Here is a 6,295-nt window from a genome sequence, read left to right as displayed (position 1 = left end):
TCCTCAACACCATCATCTTCATCATCAGAACAACCCTTGGCATTTTCTGCCCGCTCACTTTGTACCAAACATTGTGCGGACTGGTTTGCACACCTTCTCACACTGAAATCCCACGGCCCCTTCACGTAGTACTGCTGTCCCCCAAGGTGTCTGTCAGATGGAGACACTGAGACCCCAAGTGGTGACAGACGCTGGACTTGAACCCAAGTCTTTTGAACACCTAAATCCCAAGTTCATAGCCAACCTTTTACTTCTTCCCAACCCATCCCATCAAGGCCACACTTTCCAGGGAGGGGGTAAAGGCTGAAGAAGTGGCCCAGCGCAGGAGGTAGGGAGGCTGCTTTGTGTGCTGAGGCCAGGACCAGCAAAATGGCAGTCGTGCCTGAGCGGCATAGCACGGAGCAGACCCGGGATTTCCAGGCGGTGCGTGTTTCAGTTGTCAGGACAGCCAAGGAGCTTGCAGCAGCCGCAGAGATTCTCAGCTCCCCTGGAGCGTGTGCCGAGGGCCTGAGGCAGCTGGGTTGCGGCCTCTCAGTACCATCTACACAGATACCCTTGCCGGGAGGCAGGTCGAGGGGTGGTGGCAGGGGACTGCGGACCCCTAAAGCTCCCACCTGAAGGATGTTGGGACTAGCCTCTGACGGATGCCGGGGTAGATGCTGGACAGAGCCCGCAGGGCCTAGCCCCAGGGCTGTGATTGGCCCAGTTACATCCTCTCCGCTGACCTCGCGGCACCCGTCTGTACTCTTGGAGTGTTGCACCAGACACTTTTCAAACACCCATGACTAAAATTCCGAGACGCCGAGCCCAGGGTGCCCTTGATTAATTTGCCCGTGGCCCATCCACCCATGACTCCAGAAGTGTCCACTGAAGACCTCTGGGTGCCCAGCATTGATCTCGGAAGGGGGATTGAGTGTGGTCTCCAAGGGAAGAAGTTCCGGAATGACCCTCCGACCCACAGATGACACAGCAGCGAGGGCCCACAGCCGCCGAGGAGGACGGACAACCCAGAGCCCCACAGAGCGCAGGCTCCTCGGCCCACCTCCACCTCAGCAGAGAGAAGGCCCAAGACAGCAAGGGAAGCACTGTAGCCAGCAGGGACAGTTAGTGACGGGTGGATGGTGATGTGCAGCATTCATCAGATGCCAGGGACTTCCTGGAATCACCCCTGGAGCGGGAGTGTGCAAATGTAGCTCGCTCCTCATGCCCAGGCCGACACTCCTCAGCGGGACGGATGGCAGGCGGCTGCGGAAGACGGATGGCTGGGAGCCGTGCATCTCGGAGCCGATCGATCGGGACGTGCAGCTCCGAGCGGCAGTGATAAGTCGCGGACAGGCAGGCAGATTAATTAGGCCCAGCGTGAGAGGGGTTGGGGAGTGCCAGAGTGTGACCCTTGGTGGGAAGGAGGGATGTGGACGGCCAGGCTCCCCGGGCCATGTGAGCTGGGCGGGCCTGGCCCCAGACGCAGGGGACCAGGCAGTGACCCCAGGTCCTGATGGGCAACCCCAGGAAGGCAGCGGGCAGTGACCACTCTGCGCAGAAACCCCGGGAGGGGAGAGTGTCCCCAGACCTTCCTGGGACTGGCCTCCTCCCTGGGGTGCAGAGCTGCTGCCCTGGGGACCCTGCTTTGTCCCTCTGATGGTGACGCATGGCTCCGTACCTCGCGAAGCTGTTAATTCTGGCGCAGCTGCTGTGGCTGCCCTGGGGCGCTGGGTGTCAACGGGCGGTGCTGAAAATTAACACCATTTGTTCTGCAGAGCACATCTCACTGCTGCCACACGGCCTGGCTCATCACTGCTCCAGCAGTGTGGGAGAGCGGGACGGCCCTGCCCCCACCCGGGTCACTCACTTCGCCACCCTGTGGGGAGGGCGTCAGGGGGAGCTGGCACAGCAGGGCTCCAGGACGGCTCAGAGCTGCATTCTGGGCTCTGCCCTGGCCGCTCTGTGGCCTTGGGGAAGCCGCTTGACCTCCCTGAGCCATCTCCTCTCCGAGGACTGGACGGGGCCACCTGGCACAGCTCCCAGCTTGGCCTCAGTGACCGGCGGGGTCACCTTGCAGCCTCACTGCTGTAGCTGACAGTCGTCAGAGTCAGGGACTGCTAAAGACCCAACCCGGAGGCCCAGAGCAAGGTGTGCTGGCCGTCCCAAGCCCCTCCCGGTGGGGACACCCAGTGCGCCAGGGCCCGCCAGGGTTCAGCCTGGCCCCTGCACCCCAGGGAGGAGACTGGGTCTGCCGGGCCTCTCCCTGCCCAGGATGGGCTGCCCTACCACCTTCCCTTCTCCCCCAGCGGCCAGGATGTGGGGGCAGCGTGGCCCTCCCAGCTTCGCTCACCCTGCTCCTCGCCCGACGTGCCGGTCCCAGAGCTGGCAGTGCCCAAGGACCTCACACAGCCACCAGTGGCCACAGGAGGGCCAGGCAGCCGCAGGGTTGTGAGAGAAGGCCCGTGGACGGGGACAGAGTTCCCGAGGGAGCCCCGTGGGGCCAGGGGCATCCCTGCAGGCCCCACCCCCTTTCCGCTGATGGTCTGGTGTTTGTCTCTTCCCAGGCCACGGCCTCCCAGCCCTCCGTGACAGTGGCAGCAGGGCAGAGGTGGCGGAAGGGCTGTCTCAAGGCCGGCAGCCAATGGCAGTGGCTGAGTGGAGCCCGGTCACCACCAGCTGCCTGGGACACCGACTGGGGGTGGGGAACGGTGCCACTGCGGTCAGCTCTGCAAATGCGGGAGAACACAGGCCTGAGGGGACGCGGGCCAGGCAGCACGCAGCGCACTGGCTCACAGGGCGGGCGGGCCCTGAGCTGCTGCCCCACAGCCTCGGACCCCTGACCCTGAGCCCTGTGACCCCAGCACCTCTGGGGCAGCCTCCCCTCCCCCAGCAGCAGGGCAGCAGCGCAGCCTCGGCTTCACTGTGGGGTGGCCTGGCATTGGGCCCAGCGCAGAGACCGGCAGAGGACGCGCCCTAGGACCTGTCTGAGGCCCAGCCATTTGGAGCGGGGCTGCAGTGGGGTGCTTCTCAGGCCCAGGGCCCCCGAGCCCACTCTGATGGTGGTTCAGAAGTGGAGATCCTGGCCTCAGGAGAGGCAGGGGCGCCAGGGGCCGGCAGTCTGGGCTCAGCCCCTGGCGTGTCTGGAAGCCACTGGGAGTTTCCACGCAGGCCACATCCACTCCTCCTGGGCACCCAGGCGGGCCGGGGTCGGGAGGGAGCCTGGCCTGGGTCCCCGGAGACACATTGACCCTCTTGGGCACTGGGACACAGCTTTGTGCTCCCCTCGCCTCCCAGAGCCAGCAGTGTGGCTGGGTGTGGTCCCCAGGGATGTGGAAGCGCCACCTGTCCATCGCAGGAGAGGCAGGATGGCCATGGCTGAGGCGCTGGGAGCGGGCGCCCGGGAAGCTGCAGAAGGGCTTTATGTCAGAAGGCAGACATCTTTATGAATATTTCATCAGGGAGCAGTGTGGGGCCCGGAACATTTGGCGAAAGTCTCCTGGGAGCGGGCGCCAGTGCAGGAGGCAGGCACTGTGAAATGTGGAGGCGTGGGGCGGAGCAGCCGGGTGGGCACGGGCCTCTGCAGTCTCCCCCCCGGGCATCACCGCCCTGGGCACAGGGTGGGCGCTGGGCAGCTCTCCCCATGCCAGCCTGGGCCCTGCCTGCTCCTTGTGCCCACTCAGGTTGGAGGATCCCAAGAGGGGTACACATGGGCTCGGGAGAGCAGGCCAGGATCTGGCACTGACCACATGGCAGAGGGGCAGGCAGGATGTGCCCACCCATGCCAGCTGGGGAGAGAGAGCTGGGCGGAGCCGCGTGGCTGCAGAGCTGGCTGTGTGGAGGGCTGGGGTCAGGCCGACAGTCGGGGCCGCCAAAGTCCCACTGGGCCCCTAGTCCAGGGCTGCTGCCAGGCCAGCGGTGCCCAGTTGGCATGCGGAAGAGAAGCCCCAGCAGTCCTGCCGCCCGGACGACAGCCAGGGTCCTGGAGACCTCAGTGTTTCTCACCCACGAAGCCACAGATGCCAGGAAGATCCCCAGCAGCACCAGGCCTCCCCAGGGCTCCCAAGGCCCGGGTGCTGCTGAGCCTCTGGTCAGGGAGCCGGGGAGGTGGAGCCACCCTGCCCCCAAGCGCTGTTTCCACCCAGCTGGGACCCTGAGCTGGAGGCTGTGAGCCCGGGGCTGTGAGCTTTCCTTGGGTCCCTGAGGCCCAGGGCGAGCGATGAGAGGATGCCGGGCAGTTCCCAGGCTGTGGACCCCCGGGGGAGGACCCTGGAGGCTGGGGAACGTCCCTGCGAGGCCGCTGCCGGGGTCTGGGCCTCCCCCAAGGCCTCCCCTCCCTCCAACTGCCTTACTCCATGCCCCTCAACAACCCCTCTCCACCGTCTCTGGCCCTGGCCTAAGCCCGGCCCCTCCTGGGCTGTGGATTTGACTTTCCACTGTCAAGGCCCAGCCCCCTCTTGGGCACCCAGCGATGCCCCCGCCTCCCATGAGGACACCTTGCTGGCGTGTGGCAGTGGCGACCTCTGATGCACCCCACGGCAGCTCCGTTGCCTGGTGTGTGCGAAGCCAGGGCTCTAGGCATAGGGGCTGGCACTGCACCCTGCCCACTCCATGCTGGCCCACCCGAGGCCATTCACACACGCTTTCTGCTGGAAGAGGACAGGGCTTTGTCCCAGAGCTGCTCAGAGAGCCCCCACCTCGGGCCCCTTCCTGCCGAGCCCACCCTGCCTGCACCCTCAGCAGCTGGTTCCTTGGCACCACCGCCCAAGCCCCCGAGCTGGGAGTACATCTGGCTTCAGTCCCATTGATCAGCACACATGCACCGAGGTGCCAACCCGGGCATTGGGCAAGGACAGAGGCTCTGGGAGGTGGGAGTGGAGGGGCAGCGCATCTCTGGCTGCTCCGGACACTCGGTCCGGCTCCTGTATCTTCCTGACCCCACCTGGCAGGGGAAGCACACGGCAGCTACGGGCAGCCTGGGAGCTGGGAGCCCGCAGGGCGTCGGGTGGCAGCACCACTGCTGCTCCATCTGCTTCCCCAGACCCCGGCAGCCTGGGGAACAATGGGCGCCCCGGCCCAGGGCGGTGCTGGGGAACCCGGAGGCTGCACGGTCCTCGGAGCTGGCCGGGTGCGGTTGCCCACACCCCGTGGGCATGACTGTACCCATACGCTGCCGCCCAGCCCTGGACCCGCACCCAGTGGCACCCACACAGACGCCGGGCGCCCGCACCCCACAAGCTCCGCGCGGCGGTACCTGTGCCCGCCACACTCCTCTCTGGCTCCCGGCCCCGTCCTTGGCCGCGTGCTGCCACCTCCTGACGCGGGCTCCAGCGATCACCGCGGTGTTGGCTGTGGCTCTGGTCCCTGGCAGCCGGTGTCCGTGGCTCTCCACTCCGCCCTCACCTCTGTTGCTCCCGGAGCCTCCGGAGCCCCTGTGCTGCACAGAGGGGACTTGGCACAGACGGAGCCGGCCCGCCTCTGCAGCTGATGTAGCCACGCTTCTGCGTTCTGTATTTTGAACACACACACACTGTCTCACGCACACACACACCGGGCCCCCACCCCTGCAACACACGTTCCTGCTGTCGGGAGCAGACCCAGCCAAGAAAGCCCCGAGCAGCGGGCAGAGGGAGGGCTTCACTAGCGAGCCGTGGAACCAGCCTGTGCTGTCCTTTCCTGTCCGCATCCCGCTCCCTCTTAGGCAAACCGCCCGGAAGGAAAAGGAAACACCAGCCCATGTTACATCTGCGCCTCCTGATTGGGCGCACCTTTCCTGCCCGCTGTGGTGGCCCCCAGGCCCCCTCCCCTCCAGGGTCCCCTGTGGCCCGACACCCGCAGCCGGCCATCTGGCTACTGCGACCGCACCCAGCTCCCGGCACCCTGCCCGTGAAGGGTGTTATTTCTGAGTGCCGGCTGCAGCATCACAGTGAGGATACACGGCCAAGACAGTCGTGGCCGCCTGTGGCCCGGCCAGCTAGGTGTCAGGGCACAACCCAGAGTCCTGCCTAAGTCTGGGTGGCCAGAGGAGGCCCCCAGGGTTCTGAAGCCAGCCCTGGAAGAGCAGGAGTGGAGGCCGGGGCATCCGGGGGCCCTGGAGCTCAGTGCCAAATGGTCTACCCCCGGCTTCCTTAGCAACAGGGTGCCCCACACAGCATGGCAAGGGCCTCCGTAGGGCCTCGGGAACACTGCAGCTCTCGGCCCTGAGCCTGAGGAGGGCTGCTCCTGCTGCAAGCCCAGCAAGGGTCGGGCCACGGGGCTGCGTCTCCCCAGGTGCCCCATCATGCTGCCCTCCTTCCCCTCGCCCCCTCTAGGTCCC

At 66.0% G+C, this 6,295-nt stretch overlaps 1 long non-coding RNA gene across 1 annotated transcript; it reads right to left on the bottom strand.

Annotated features, from left to right (window-relative positions):
- Window positions 1-227: 227 nt before the first annotated feature.
- On the bottom strand, window positions 228-5,880 carry LOC147830575 (uncharacterized). Its single transcript, XR_015444525.1, has 2 exons — window positions 1,661-5,880; window positions 228-1,245 (listed from the first exon to the last, which is right to left on the bottom strand). It is a non-coding gene; the product is annotated as an uncharacterized LOC147830575 (long non-coding RNA).
- Window positions 5,881-6,295: the final 415 nt, after the last annotated feature.

The sequence above is a fragment of the Heterocephalus glaber genome, unplaced genomic scaffold (assembly GCF_053883595.1).
Source record: "Heterocephalus glaber isolate CG9 unplaced genomic scaffold, H.glaber_assembly_v1.0 deba00000071, whole genome shotgun sequence".
In the NCBI taxonomy this organism is placed as follows: domain Eukaryota; kingdom Metazoa; phylum Chordata; class Mammalia; order Rodentia; family Bathyergidae; genus Heterocephalus; species Heterocephalus glaber.
The sequence above is the reverse complement of the archived record's forward strand: the minus strand, read 5'-3'. Positions and strand labels throughout refer to the sequence as shown.